The sequence below is a fragment of the Myxine glutinosa genome, chromosome 1 (genome assembly GCF_964187855.1).
Source record: "Myxine glutinosa chromosome 1, kmMyxGlut1.1, whole genome shotgun sequence".
Lineage (NCBI taxonomy): Eukaryota > Metazoa > Chordata > Myxini > Myxiniformes > Myxinidae > Myxine > Myxine glutinosa.
In genome coordinates this window covers 318,038,776-318,055,643 of record NC_136261.1, presented here as the reverse complement: position 1 = coordinate 318,055,643, position 16,868 = coordinate 318,038,776, and the positions used below count along the sequence as shown (strand labels likewise).

General features: G+C 48.8%; 1 long non-coding RNA gene across 1 annotated transcript; it reads left to right on the top strand.

Moving 5' to 3' along the window:
- The first annotated feature begins 1,009 nt into the window (after positions 1 to 1,009).
- Positions 1,010 to 1,796, top strand: LOC137419485 (uncharacterized). Its single transcript, XR_010982897.2, has 3 exons — positions 1,010 to 1,145; positions 1,269 to 1,551; positions 1,675 to 1,796. It is a non-coding gene; the product is annotated as an uncharacterized LOC137419485 (long non-coding RNA).
- The last annotated feature ends 15,072 nt before the right edge of the window (positions 1,797 to 16,868 follow it).

Here is a 16,868-nt window from a genome sequence, read left to right as displayed (position 1 = left end):
TGTGGAGTATGTCTATCATATCCATGTACTGAAGCCAAAGAGATGGCGTGCGATGATGAATGAGTTCTACTTTTTCCACACACAAGCTTTTCATTCATTTTGTCAACAACATTCTCCATACAGACTGACTCCGCAGTAACGTCTCCTTTCAGTAGATATTCATAGAGTTCAATACATTCTGACAAGACATTGTTGCTTGTTATCCTGGTAGGACCTTGAGCTGCTTCATCTTCAGAGACTATGACTCGAGGAATATCTGCAATATCTGGTTCCCTAGGCGTAACATCAGAAACATCATGTTCATTTGAATCTCTGATGTCATTGGACATGTCGTCATGTTGATGCTCTTCAAACAAGGGTACTCTGAATGCCTTTGAAATCAGCATAGCATTAAGGGCCTTGTCAACCAAAAAGTGTCCCCTGACAGCCCTTGATACAGACTTGTATTAGCATAGCCTGAAAACCGAATTTCCTTAGATTTCAAACTATTTTGTATCTGACCTCTGCCGAAAAGTCGCACGCAAAATCCGTCAAATTTATTTCGTTTTTAAAACTGTTTCCGCACTCTAGACTTTTCTAGACTTTTGATATATCATTAAGGCAATACTACTAAGCATGTTTATCAAAAAAGTATTTCTTTTGCAATTTGTTGGAGGTCAGATTACAGATTGACTGGACTATTAGACACAGAAGTATATCATGATGTCACTTCCTTGCAATTCCAAAGCACTGACTGTCAAATTACCACACCTATGAGCCAATTGGTTAAACACAGCCATCAGGTGCGCAAACACATGATTGCTTAATTGTAGACACACCAATCAGGTTTAAGCACTATAAAAATGCAGCAGGTGAGTTCACCTGTCTTCAACCAAAAGGGAAGGAGTCAGAAGAAGAAGAGTGAGGGTGACAGGGGGAATCCACGGAGGAGGAGAAGGAGGTAGAGGAAGAGGAAGACCTGAAGCAGGAGGAAAACGTGCTCAACGAAGAAGAGGACCAAATTTATCAAATGAAATTCGCGCAACACTAGTTGACCATGTCGTGAACCACGGATTGACGCTGAGAGAGGCAGGACTAAGAGTTCAGCCAAATCTTAGCAGATATACAGTGGCATCTGTCATTAGGACATTTCGACAAGAAAACAGGTTAAAAAAAAATCTGTCTACAGTTACAGTAATCAGCTGCTTATTGTATGCACCATGTCAGCACTTTTGATACCCCTTCCTGTGACATTCTACAGCAGGTTACATGTATTTTTTTCTACATAGGATTGAGGGTCGAGAACGACAAGGAGGAAGGGGGCCCATATTCACGCAAGAACAAGAGAGAGAGATCATAAACATGGTTTTGGCCAATAATGCTATCAGGCTCAGAGAAATTCAAGCCAACGGTATCGGTGACCATGCCATTTTCAATAATGTCCATCAGGTCTCTCGGTCAACACTGGCACGCATCCTGAAAGGACAACAGGTTCAAATGAAACAACTTTATCGAGTGCCTGTTGAGCGGAATTCAGAGAGGGTCAAACAGCTGCGGCATGAGTATGTGGAGGTATGTATTGTTCACTTTAGCACTGTGATGTTGCATACTGCACACGTAACCTTTTTACATGTAAATTTACTGTATACTAGATCTATGCTGAACTACACAATCTTGTCTTTCACTGTATTTCAGAGAGTTTTACAGATGGATGCTGAGGAAATCCCGCATGGCTTCATATACATAGATGAGGCAGGGTTCAACCTCACAAAAGCAAGAAGGAGAGGTAGACATATCATTGGCCACAGGGCTATAATCAATGTCCCAGGGCAACGTGGGGGTAACATCACCCTTTGCGCTGCCATTGCACAGACTGGGGTCCTCCTCCGTCATGCCAATATGGGCCCTTACAACACACGTCACATTCTCACATTTTTGGACCGATTGCACAGCATCGTCACAGCAGTAAACCAAATGCACCAGATGCAATACATTGTCGTCTGGGACAATGTGTCATTCCACCGCTCTGTTCTGGTCCAGAACTGGTTTCAACACCATCCACAGTTTACAGTACTATACCTTCCACCATACTCTCCGTTTCTAAACCCAATCGAAGAGTTTTTCCCGGCATGGCGGTGGAGGGTTTACGATCTCCGGCCCCAGGCTCAGGTACCCCTCATTCAGGCCATGGAGGAGGCCTGTGACCAAATCGACGCCGCAGCTGTGCAAGGATGGATTCGACATTCGAGACGGTTCTTCCCACGTTGTCTTGCCAATGAGGATATCGCCTGTGATGTTGATGAAATTCTCTGGCCAGATCCAGCTCGGCGAAAAGTTAATGTCTAGTATTTTCTGTACTGTATTTTCAGTTTTTTTCAGATTTTGTTTTTCTTTTTACTGTAATTGTAACCTGTACTGGATACAGTATTTTATGTTTGTCTTGTAGCGGCTACCGCTGGGTTTTCACAATCGCCTTGCACCTATCAAGGACGCGGAGCGATCACCATGCCGGGCTCGTCCATGACGCCCGGGCAGGCCCGCGCTCAACTTGCCAGGCCTCGGTCGGGACGCTGGGCCACACCCCCTCTCGCCTTTCCTGGGCAAACGCTCCGGGATAATATGTATATATATTGCTGCCCGATAAACGGGCTTTTCAGAGTGCCTGAGTGTTTGGTTTGATTAAAGCAACTCAGATGAATTCCAGCTTTTTGTCGCGTCCATTCTTCCGATCGACGTGGGAGCCCCAGCTCCTTCATTGGTGACCTACCGACATGGACACGGCAGTCGCCCTTAAACTGCCTACCTTCTGGGAGGCTCACGCGGCGGTTTGGTTCGCACAGGCGGATTCCCTGTTCGCCCTGCGAGGCATCACGGCCGACGACACCCGCTTCCACCATGTGGTAACAGCGCTCGGTTCGGCCACCGCGGCCCGCGCCCTGAGCCTCCTCGAGAGCCCGCCAGCCGCTGACAAATACGGCGCGATTAAGAAGCTTCTCCTCGACGCTTTCGCCCTCCCATCGGTGGAACGCGCACGGCGCCTGCTCGACCTGCCCGAGCTCGGCGACACGCGCCCTTCCGAGCGAATGGACTACATGCTTTCACTGCTCGGCGAGCACTCTCCGGCATTCCTGTTCCGGGAGCTGTTCCTCCGTCAGCTGCCTAACCCGGTACGCCTCGCCCTGGCAAGCACGACGATCACAGATCCCCGGGCCCTTGCCAGAGAAGCCGACAAGATCTCCGCCGCAGGACAGCGCATCGCAGCGGCGACATGGGACCCACCGCCGTCTGACGCAACACCCATGGCGCCCGAGCACCCGGCACGGTCGACGACCGAACTGCCGACGCAATTGGCGGCCGCTACACCGAGCCGACCACCTCCAGCACGACGACCGGGGCCTCCACCTGACCAAGCGTGGTGTTACTATCATGCCAGGTTCGGACAGAAGGCCCGGACATGCCGACCCCCATGCACCTTCGGCAGGCCGGGAAACGGCCGGGCCGGCGTTCATTACCAGCCATGAGCGCCGGCCACACGGGCAACTTACTGTTCATCACGGATAAAGCGTCCGGACGGCGCTTCCTGTGCGACACCGGCGCCCAACTGAGCGTCATACCCGCCTCTGACCAGGACAGGCAATCCGCGGTTTGCGGCCCCTCCTTGGTTGCGGCCAACGGATCGACCATCCGCACCTTCGGCCCGCGCAACGTCACCCTCTGCTTCGGCGGCCAACGCTTTGCTTGGACGTTTGTAACCGCAAACGTGCCCATGGCTCTGCTAGGCGCCGACTTCCTCTGCGCACACGGACTGCTGGTGGACGTCCAACGGCGTCGTTTAATCAACGCCGAAACCTTCAGCTCCCTGGTATGCACATTGAGCAGCTCCGCGCCGACCGAGCTGGCATGCGCCGTCCCGGCGGCGAACGAGTTTGCTCGCCTGCTCACGGAGTTCCCGGCCCTCACGCGGCCGACGTTTTCGGCCGTCGCAGTACGGCATGGGATCGAGCACCACATACCAACCATGGGCCCGCCGGTCTACGCCAGGGCCCGCCGCCTCGACCCAGCCAAGCTCGCCGTGGCGAAGGCCGAATTCGACACGTTGGAGCACCTCGCATCGTGCGGCGCTCCGATAGCGCGTGGGCCTCGCCACTGCACATCGTGCCAAAGCCGGGGGGTGGATGGCGCCCGTGTGGCGACTACCGCCGTCTCAATGACGCTACCACCCCCGACAGGTACCCGATCCCGCATATCCAAGACTTCTCCGCCCGTCTGGCGGGACGGGTCATTTTTTCGAAAATTGATCTCATACGGGGATATCACCAGGTACCTGTCAGGGCGGCCGACATCCCTAAAACGGCAGTCATCACGCCGTTCGGCTTATTCGAATTCTTGCGGATGCCGTTTGGTCTCAAGAACGCGGCTCAGGCGTTCCAGCGCTTGATGGACGGCATGCTGCGTGACCTGCCGTTCCTTTTCGTTTACCTGGACGACATCCTCGTCGCCAGCACGTCCCGGGCCGAGCACCTCCTCCACCTCCGAACACTGTTCGGGCGCCTCAGCGAGCACGGCCTCATCGTCAACCCGGCCAAATGCCACTTCGGCACGACAGCCGTTGATTTTTTGGGCCACCACATCACCAAGAACGGGGCCGTGCCGCTGCCAACCAAGGTCGAGACCATCACCACGTTCCCGCGTCCCCGCACCATAAAGGCCCTGCAGGAATTCCTGGGAATGGTGAATTTTTATCACCGCTTCGTGCCCCGCGCTGCTCAACTCATGCGGCCCCTCTACGAAGCCCTCCGGGGCAAGCCGGCCAAGCACGACATCGCCTGGTCCGCAGAATGGATGCGGCCTTCCAAAGCTCAAAGCGGGCCCTCGCCGACGCAACACTGCTCGCTCACCCGGTGCTCAACGCTCCCATCGCCCTCACCACGGATGCCTCCGACTATACGGTGGGCGCCATACATGAGCAATGGGTGAACGGGGTTTGGCAGCCACTCGCTTTTTTCAGCCAGCAGCTCCGGCCGAACGACCTCAAATACAGCACGTTTGACCGGGAGCTCCTCGGTCTACACCTGGCCATTTCCGCCACCTCCTGGAGGGCCGACCTTTCACGGCGTTCGTCGACCACAAGCCGTTTGTTTACGCCATGGCCAAGGTCACGGAGCCGTGTTCGGCCCGCCAACAGCGCCACCTCTCCGCCGTGTCGGAGTTTACCACGGACATCCGGCACGTCGCCGGCAAAAACAACGCCGTGGCCGACTGTCTTTCCCGGGTCAGCGCGAACGCGGTCCACCTGGGCGTGGACTTTGCGCTTATGGCGGTGGACCAAACCACCGACACCATGGTGCAAGCCCTCCGGGCGGCGGACACGGGCCTCCGCCTGGCCGACATCCCCTTCGCGGACACTGTCCTGCTCTGCGACGTCTCCCAAGGCCAGCCTCGCCCCATCGTGCCCATCACCTGGCAACGCCGCATCTTCGCCTCCCTCCACGGCCTTACCCACCCGGGCCGGAAAGCTTCCCAGAAGCTGTTGTCGGCGCGATTCGTCTGGCACGGCCTTCGTCGGGACGTCCGCGATTGGACCAGCACCTGCACGGCCTGCCAACGGGCCAAGGTCCACCGACACACCCAGGCCCCACTGGCACCTTTCACCGTGCCCGAACGACGTTTCGACCAAGTCAACGTGGATCTGGTGGGCCCCCTCCCCCCGTCACGGGGGTTCACACACCTGCTCACCATGGTGGACAGGACCACCAGGTGGCCGGAGGCCGTTCCCCTCGTCTCCACCACCACGGCCGACGTGGTGCAGGCTTTCATCGCCACCTGGGTCGCCCGCTTCGGCGCACCGGCGGACATCTCGTCAGACCGCGGACCACAGTTCACCTCCGAGCTGTGGGGCGCAGTCGCCCGCAACCTGGGGGTCAAGCTCCACCGTACTACGGCCTACCACCCCCAAGCAAACGGGTTGTGCAAGCGATTCCACCGCTCCATGAAGGCCGCGCTCATGGCCGGCCTTCAAGACGGCGGTTGGGCCGACCGGCTGCCGTGGGTCCATTTGGGCCTCCGCACGGCCCCCAAGGAGGACGTCCAGGCATCCACCGCCGAGCTTGTCTATGGCCAGGCGCTACGCGTCCCGGGCGAATTCGTGCCCGACGCTACCAGTCCCTGGTCCGCAGCTCACCAGCGCTCGGACCTCCAGGAGGCCGCCCGACGGTTTGCCCCCGTGCCAACATCCCACCACGGTGACCCCCAGTCCTACGTCCCCCCAGCACTTCGCACAGCGGAGTATGTTTTTGTGCGTCACGACGCACATCGGGGGCCACTCCGGCCGCCATACGACAGGCCCTTCCGGGTGCTGCGACGGGACGACAAGTCGTTCGTCATCGACATCGGCGGCAGGTCGGACCGGATTGCGGTGGACCACCTCAAGCCGGCGCACGTGGACGTCGACCACCCACCACGGGTGGCCCTTCCACCGCGGCGAGGCCGCCCCCCGTCCACGGTGCCCCCCACTCGACCGCCCACCACCACACCGGACCCCCTCCCACGACCCGCCAGGGGTCGCTTCGGCCGGGTCATCAGGACCCCCCTCAAATTGACCCTGCCGGTGCAAGTCGATTCTGGGGGGACGTGTGTAGCGGCTACCGCTGGGTTTTCACAATCGCCTTGCACCTATCAAGGACGCGGAGCGATCACCATGCCGGGCTCGTCCAGGATGCCCGGGCAGGCTCGCCCTCAACTTGCCAGGCCGCAGCCAGGACGCTGGGCCACGCCCCCTCTCGCCTTTCCTGGGCAAACGCTCCGGGATAATATGTATATATATTGCTGCCCGATAAACGGGCTTTTCAGAGTGCCTGAGTGTTTGGTTTGATTAAAGCAACTCGGATGAATTCCAGCTTTTTGTCGCGTCCATTCTTCCGATCGACGTGGGAGCCCCAGCTCCTTCAGTCTGATATTTGCCGAGCTTACAGTGTTATGCACACGACTGTAGTAGCATGAAAACTGGGACATGTTTTGTTGTGATTCTCCATGTTGACATGTTGACTGATTTGGGTATATGGAGAGAAATAAATTATATTTTCATCAGTCTGCAGCATTGGTCTTGTGTAGTGTTTGGTGAATTTATTGTATATTTGCGCTTTCTCTGTGTACTTCACTTACAGTACTCTAATTACCGAGAAGTAGAATTGCTAAAAGTGTTTTAGGTTAGCAACAGCAGTGTGTAACTGGTTCAAACAGAATTAAGCCATATGAAACGTGTGTGTTTCATATGGTAACAAAATATGGTTTTGATAAATTAGTGTATAGTTTTTACAAGAGTGTTTCATTTTGCAAAGGATCTGAGGTGTTCTGTTACTTGTGTGTGTGGTTGTGTGAATTGTGTGTAGTGTTTTGACAAAATGGGCCCTGTTTTCAAAATCGTGTTTAAGCAATCGAAAAAAAACTAAGTAATAGTTGTAGTCGTTAAGTTCCCTTTCAAGAAACTTGAACACAGGAGGCCTTTCGGCCCATTAAAGCTTCAGATCCTCAGAGAGGATGCTCTAACCATTCTACTCCCGAGTGTGGTAATATGTTGTGGTAGTAGATTGACAATTGTGTTTATTCCCATTTTTTTTTTTAAACTGAAATGTCCATTCTTTTAAATGTAAAGATGTATTTTCAGAAAGGCAAATAAATACCATTTGCAGGAATGGAGTACAACACAGTAAAAATGTCATGAAATCAGGTATTTTGTGCAGGTATAAGGAACTATGTCATATTGCTCGATGAAACTTTCGATAAAGACAGGTGGTGTCAAAAAACATCGTATGTGAGAGTAAAATCGGCCAAGCATGTCTTGCAAATCTGTCTTTTCCAAATTCATTTGGTTATTGCTAAATACCCTGTTTTGTCCAAGTGCATATAGGTATTCCTAAAGACTGTCTTGTCCAAGTGTGTTTGGGTATTGCTAAAGACCTTGTCTTGTTCATGTGCATTTTGGTACTACTAAGGACTCTTTCTTTTCCAAGTGTATTTGGTTATTGCTAAACCGTGCACCACTCCAAGCAGCAGAAGCACCGATCGCACACGAGGCCCCAAAGCACCAAAAGCACCGCTCCAGGCACCACGCAGATGGCGAGCCAAGACCACCCGGACCTCTCAAGACCAAGAGGAAAAGCGCAGAGGGCACAAGACAGGCAGGGAGGGACGTGTTGCAAGAGGGTTCGAGCTGCAAGAGCAAGAGAGACTCGATGTGCCAGACGCAAGAGTGCAAGAGCTGCAAGAGACTCGATGTGCCAGACGCAAGAGAGTTCGAGCTGCCAGAGGAAGCTGTGCAAGCAAGAAGAGAGATGTGCAAGACCGCACTGCTGAAATGCAAGAGGGAAAATGTCGTTCGGCGCGCCCCGATATAGCCTTGCGGCGGTGACGTCAGCCTTGGCGCGCCACCCAATCAGTGCACTCCACCGAATCACAGGCCTGTAGCGTGGTCATAGCTCGTGGCACTCGATGTGGCTTGGCTTGCCGGGGATGTAGCTGGCGGCGGCCATCATCGGCGGTGTCCTGGCCTGGTTTCCTTGCCTGTTCCTTCCAAAGTCACTGTCAGGGAAGGGAATTATTTAATGTTGCGCTAAGGGCCTGTCTAAGTGTCTATGTTGGTGTGCATTGCCATAAGGGACAAAGGTTTTACTACCAGGTTTGACACACAGGGGCTGTTATCTTTAATCCCTAACTACCGAGCACATATATATATACATATATATATATATACATATATATATATATGCATATATATATATATATATATATATATACATATATATATATATATATATATATATATATATATATATATATATATATATATATACACATATATATATATATATATATATATATATATATATATATATATATATATATATGTATATATGTATATATATATATATATATATATATATATATATATATATATATATATATATATATATATATATGTATATATATATATATATGTGTATATATATATATATATATATATGTATATATATATATATATATATGTGTATATGTATATATATATATATATATATGTGTATATATATGTATATATATATGTATATATATATATATATATATATATATATATATATATATATATATTATATATGTATATATATGTATATGTATATATATGTATATATATGTATATATATGTATATATATGTATATATATATATATATATGTATATATATGTATATATATGTATATGTATATATATGTATATATATGTATATATATATATATATATGTATATATATGTATATATATAATATATATGTATATATATATGTATATATATTGTTGCGGAATCCCCGAAGCCCGTTCCCGTTACAAAGGGGAGATTAAACCCCTTTTTTCCCCCTGGGTCTTCGGGTCCGCAAGACCGAGTCGCCACTTCCGGGCAAACGTGGAAAAGGGTTTCGGGATAAATTCGCACGTACCTTTGGTACCCACGCCGCAACGGCAGCTGGGATCGAGCCTTGCACGAGCCACGCTTAATCGAGTATGCCCGAGCGGAATGCGTATCACGTAACTCGTGCTGTTACTTTTCTATTGGAACCCGATTAGAGCGGTTTTATTCGTACCATGCGAAGCCAATGATGGAAGAGACAGGACGGTCAAATCAGAAGGAAGAACAGAATTTAATTACACTATGTACAATGATTTGAAGAAGGAAAGGGACACAGAGCAGAGCTTAGTCAGTCTTACTTATTCCCCAGACAAATGGGCCCACTTACACACACGGGGAGATGGAGGAAGATAAGTTCGCGTGCTAAGCGCGCTTCGCCGTCAGTCGCCCCGGGGCAGCTCGCCCGGCGTAGCTCTCCAAGGTTCACAGCACGTATTCAGGCGAATGCAGGCAGGAGGAAAATCGCGCGTCTGTGGCCTGGCGCGGGTCGTTCTTTACAGCGCGCGATCAATACAGCGCAGAGCATGGGAAACAGGGCACGGGCAAGTTCGTGTGCAACGGCAATTCAATTCCTTCTGCGTTCTCGTGCCGTCCGTTCTCGTGCGATCTCTCCTCATCCAAACTCATCTGCCCTCGGAACTGAACTCATGGGCTGCGCCGGGTTGTATTGCCCCGCCCCGGCCTGACTCGAATGTTCCAAACCCTGCCTCTGGTCATCGTGGTTAGCCACTCCCCTCAAGCCCTGATTGGAGGCTCATTGCTTACCGATGGCTCCTCCTGCCCCGCCTTCCTTCGGCCTCGGTCGCCTTGTTCAGGCCTGCCGCGTGGTATTTCAGCGCTAAACCAAAACCAAAGCGCCAAAAGAACACCTAATCTCACTGGCCTACTCAACGCAAAACTAAACACAGGAAAGGACTACGCTTACATTTACGAATAAATAACTGAACTATCGCGAGGCTACATGTTGTGGTGATATATATATATATATATATATATATATATATATATATATATATATATATATATGTCATGGGTTTGAATCCCATTCCCAGGAATAAGCACCTTGTTAAACTCGGACGGTATACAAGAGGTTTATTAATAAATAAGGATACATGCATGGAAGACATGGCGTGCAGACTAGTAACACCACTTAGTATAACATCATGGTTCTTACACAGCCGGCTCCAACATCTCAGCAAGCCACAACCCGTAGTCGGCTTAATATACTTTCCTCAAAGATCAAAATAACTCAAAACAACGTCCCATGTTCATCCCTCCCCAATGTCACAGACTGCCACCTCAAAGAGAAATTGTACAAGGCAGGCTCAGCCTCATAGGGAAAGAATGTTTTGCAAGGTCAAACATGGGATATTGTCAACAGTTTTCTCAACGCCAGACAACCAGACGCCGGATGGAAATAGGTCACAGTGTGACGCTGCTGTCACCATCAGGATCGGGAATCTATGAAATCTTCTTCATATCCAGAGTGGGGTTTTAGTGTTACATCTGGATCGTTCATTCATTGATTTCTCGATTTACCGATACATTTCCAGGTCGTAAATTAAAATTGATCATCTCACATGTTTTCCCTTAACATTGCAAATAATTGTGAACCTGCAGACCCTACACACACACACACACACACACACACACACACACACACACACACACACACACACACGCACACACACACACACACACACACACACACACACACACACACGCTGAAAGTGGGGAGGCACAAGACCCATATGCCTTCACTTCCCAGCCCAAACACACACCAAGAGGGAGATGACACTCGACACTCTTAAGGATAGGGCCACGGCAACCCCAAAGTTGTGTGTAATGACATAATGTTTCCAGTGAAATGGAATTATTTTTGCCATGAGTTCGAGTCATTTTCCCGTAAATGGGATGCAATTATTTGACGAGTGGCACCCATGCTAGATGTCTTTGTAAGGAAAGCCTGCAACTACTGCTGCGACTCTAATTTCATGCGGAGACAATATTTCCGAGCATTATGTTCTTGCCAACTGTACTGTGAAGCAAAATGAATGTATTCAACAGTGGAGCAAATGTGTACAGGAATAAGAAGCAGAAGTTGTGGAGGACAGACTGGAGTCGCTTGCACATTGTCGCAGGCCTCCCTGGGGCAATCTTCCGGTCACTAAAGATGTTATTGACAGATTCGCTCTGCTAAAGAAGCTGATCGATTGGCCTTGTTTTGTTATGTTATGCAGCCGCTGTTAGATTCTGTCTCTATTGTGCTACTGTCAATGTGCCCCCATAAAGATAAGTAACCCTTGCCAAGATTTCACTCTGGATTTGCCACTACACCTGCGGACACCTGGACTCTGGCTCTGCCCTGATCTGATAGATAGCCATTAACAAGACAAGTTGTTCAATTTGCTATGATGGATGAATTCAAATTTCCTTCATGTACTCCTTTAATATCCATCAGGTAAGGATGTCTTTTTTTTACCCTGCACTCGCGAAGTGAAAAGCACGGTCAGGCAATCGGTTGCGTACTTGTGGCGTACGTGTCTGCATTTTTAAAATTCATTTTCTCGGCAACCGTTGGTCCGATTGACCTATGGGAGCTCATCCGCCCTTTGCCAGGTGTTGTTTGTGGTCCTGGCGGGGTGTCAGTTACCCTCTCCACTAGCAAAGCCAGTGAGGGGTGTCGGTTTTGTCACTAACAACCCGACCATGCGGCATGTAGCACTGGGTTGCATGTTACAAGTGGCAGTCCCAAAAGACTGACCTGCCTCTAAAATGTCTGTTCACTCTAAAAAGTCCCAAAATGTTTGTCATCAATCAAAGGTCTCTATTTGGGGTCATAGTCTATGGAGTTAAAAACCCGTCCCGATACATAGGCCTCACAGGACTCAGACCTGCGCAAGTAAACAAGTGCAACCCTTCAGTAGAGACTCTCCCATTCAAAGAGGTTTTCTTTCAGCAGAACATGCACTTGTAACACACTGTAGCAGATGGAGCATGCCTGTAAAGAAGCCAAGGACTTTGAAGTGCCATCTCTTGCTGCGAACTTGGAATTCCCAGCGTGGTTCCTTCTTAGAAAGGAACGAAGAAAACAACAGGATGTCGGCCGAGTGAAAATCCGGAGGCATCAATTGCTGACAATTGTGTGGTTTCCATCCCATAAGAAAAATGTCTCGCTGTCAGAAGTCTCTTTGAAGCTTTGATCCATCTAATTGATTCAGTTCACCTCTCTATATAGCAGAAACAGTAATTCGTATAATCACAGGTTTTGATATAAGAAACATTCGATGTATCAAATTGAGTTTGTCCACCTCTATTGTCTACTAATGTCCATGTTACCCATGTAACTGTATATTGATATCTCTCGACATCCTCATCGTACAAGTAAAATATGTACAAGCTTCTCTGTTCTGATGATGGTGTACCATCCTCTGCTGCCAAAAGATTGGTGTTAGCTTAACGGTTAAGGTCGCTGGCCTAAGATCTTAGGGTCTTGACTTCGAGCCCCCGTTAAATAACACCAGGTGGGTTGACTCAGCCTGTCATCCTTCCGAGGTCGTCAAAATGAGTACCAGCTTGTAATACCATTACCATTACCATATAATGTATTACCATATAATACATATAATGTAACATTGTAATACCATTAATAATGTAATGTAACATTAATGTAATGTAATTAATGTATGTAACATTAATGTAATACCATTTATAATGTATTAATAATGTAATTGATTTAACATTGTAATACATAATCTAATACATACATTGTAATACCATATAATGTAATACTATTAAAACTGAGAACAGGGGGCACTGCATCAGCGGCACAGCCACGCTTCCAGAAAATGATGCAACTTGTAGCCACAGGCTGCACATCAAACAAGACCGATCGTCTAACAATGGCGTTGCCGCGCTTGTTTAATACTTTCGTTGAAGAGGATAGTACGACCTGGGTGGGGTTACCAGGTTGCAAATAATGTATTGTTGGGGTTTTGAGAACCCTGCACTGTGTAAATTGTTGTAAATATACCCTTTGTAAATAATTATTTGTGTAAATACCTCCATTCATTGGTAAGGTCAAAGGTCGTCCCCTAGTTAGTCCACATCGCAACACGTAGCGAACCATAGGCCCTCTTCGTAGTTATTTCATTATTATGTGTTTCAGGTAAGGCTGTGTTTCCAATAGTTTGACTCTACATTGCATTAATCAAATAAGATAGGTCCCTTTCAATTCCCCCAATCATCTCCGCAAAGTAACAGTAGGGCGGCGTTCGCCACCGTTGCAATGAGCTGTTTTTGTTGGCACCACGCCGCCATAAGCCATGCGGTCAAGCCGAGGAAGAAGGGGGCGGAGCCGCCAGATCACGGGCGTGGCAGAAACTCGTCATCGGAGGTGGAGTCAGCGAGCCCTTAACCACCAACCAGCACCACGGTGAGCGAACCGATGGGCGTGCCCTCGCAGCCCACGGCTTGATACGGCCGACACCAATATAAGCGCGAAGCGAAGCCTTTTTACCAGTTGGAGTTGGAAGGAGAGTCGGTGAGAAGGCACGAGAGGGAGATGAGTGATCCAGCCAAACCCAGAAGAACCAAAAGAGAGAGGAGGGAGAAAGGAGCACCGAGCAGCTTTTGAGCACGAGCATCGTTGGGGTGCAAGGGTCGGTGCGCCAGGATCGGCAACATAAACCGCGCTGCCTGCCGGGTTTTCGCCGCTGAAAACCGTACACGTAGGGCTGCCGCCGGCTGCTCGATTTTCCAGCCCGGAGCGTGGATTTGCAACGGACCTCCTAGCGGTGCCTTTTCCTACGAACCGTCCTCCAGCCATTCCTGCCTGCAATTTCCCCTTTGTCGTATAAGTCCGTGGTCTGTCCTGTGTGTTGTCTGGGGTTCAATAATTAAGACTGTTTAAGACTTGCCCTGTGTATCTGCTTTTTTCCTCTTTGTAAATGCCCTTCTTTCGTTTTCCTCTTGTAGATAGAAATAAACCTGTGTTCTTCCTTTACCCTTGTTGGTTATTTGGCTTCCTCTCATCCGATCGATTTAGTCTTTTCCTGATTGAATACCTGTGGCACGATTTCGCCAATGCTCGGAATCGGGTTTAGTCGCTTGATAACGGCTCGAACCGCGGATTGCTAAACCGCTCGGCAAATACCATCTTGTCCGTGGTTCGAGCGGTACTTGTCTCCCTGTTCTGCGGAGGGATTGGTGAAGGTATTCAGGACAACACCACTCAATAACCCTGATTCAACCAATAACCCTGATCAATCCCACCCCGCAGAAGAGCGTTACAAGTACCAGGACCGGTCGGGCGGCCAGCTTAACAGGACAAGGGGATTAACCCCCCCCTTGCTAACGGGAGTGCCGTCCCCCGGATTCGTAACAGTATTAATTTTTTTCAATAAATTCCACATTCCTGTCACCTTCAGTCGAACGTCAGGCATTGACAGCAGGTTCGTGAAGGACTTGCACAAAAAAACGTTCCCAGTCTGAATGTTGCTTTATCCAGTCAATGCCGAAACTGCAAATGGGGAATCTGCGAATGTCACGGATCGAAACCCTGACGTCATTTCCTCATTCTGATTTAAACTCAATATCTCTATTTTCATTGCAAACAGCATCATTCATCATGCCAATCACAAATTTATACTATTGTATTAATATATCAAAATGTAATGTTAAATCGCGATTGTATTGAGATATTATTAAAAACCAGCGAACCTTCGTCACCTGTTCACTTCCGGATTCGGGAGCAAGGTCCGTGCCGATCACATTCAAAATCATAATTGTATTGAGGAATTTCTGAAACCTCCTTCCTACCTTACAGCACCCGCTGGGACCACAAAACGTCCCACAGAAGGTTATTACATTTCCTTTTAGTAAAATATGTAACTGTAATGGTTACAAAACGCTGTCCCCCTGTCATGTGACCAGATCCTCAGCTCTGATTAGTGGATGTTTGAGAGGGACATACATCAATATAATATACACCGGACGGACAAACAAACGCTGTAAAAATATTTATAAAGTGCTGCCGAAGCAGTTTCTTAGCAAGGATCATACTGGGTGGTTTTGCCATTGGCTTCCCAGCAATAGTTAAGGCAGGAATTTTGAATTTGTTCCTGGTGCCGGCGATAGCTCGCCTACTCTTCGCGAAGGTCACCGTGGGATCTTAAACATCCACCGACTAATGGTAGCACATGGGACGTACAGTTTAACGTCCATCCGAGTGACGTCACACACACTGATGCCTCACCCTGTCTGTGAATCACCAGGATGGCAGTTTATGGCCGTTTCGGGATCAGAGGCGAGTGAACTCTGCCATGATTGATGAACACGGTACAGTTGTCCAGCAGTTTGCTGATTTTCCATCTCCACCTGTAACACGTGATGCGATGTTTCTAGCGGACGTCCATTGCGCATCCCTCGTGATTCATGCACTTTGATTCCTTATCCAAAGCATAGATCCTGGGGCAATTGTCACTTTTTTCCAAACGAAATAAAATCCCCATTTTGATGTCCGTTCTGCAGGGAAATCGGATCCAAGCAGATTGTTTTTCCGATGTCAATCTATCTTGAATGTCAATGGGAAAGTTCTCCGATGGGACCACGTTATCCAGTGGCATGTCAACGTCCATCCATACATCAGAAGTGCGGTCCGAGGGAGGCAGCTCATTACTTCGTATACAGTCTGTTGCTGCTGGTTGCATCATTGCTGGGAGATCCACTGTGATGCAGTGCCCCCCTTATTCCCAGTAGGCTGGTTTTTCCAACCTCGATTCATCTATAGCTGACTTTGCTACATTTCAACCCAGATTCACAGAATTGTCCAGGTACGTGTCCACATAATGCACAGGTATGTCCAGCAAGGTGTGTCCAGGCCCAAGGTGTCCACCATACGTGTGTCCGGGTATTGCCCAGGTACGTCCCTGCCAAACTTTGCTGGGCCACTGTGGACCTTGACCTCTGACCTACATCCACTAGGAATTTAACAATTCATTCCCTGCGACACTCTCAACTCTTTTTTTTAAAGAGTTGTTACTCTATTTAAATTAAGTTCACTCTGTTTGAATTGCATTGTAGAAAATTTTCACCCTAAGTTGCAACCTTGACCTTTGACTTACACAAACCCAAATTAAGCGTTTTTATCCTCGGCTAAAGGCAAACATGACGTCTCATGAAATTGGCGCACTCGTTCTTGAGCTGGTTTGGAAACGCACACACACAGTAACACAAACAAACACACACACAGTAACACAAACAAACACACACACAGTAACACACACAGTAACACAAACAAACACACACACAGTAACACACACAGTAACACAAACAAACACACACACACACACACACACACACAGTAACACACACAGTAACACAAACAAACACACACACAGTAACACACACACACACACACACACACACAGTAACACA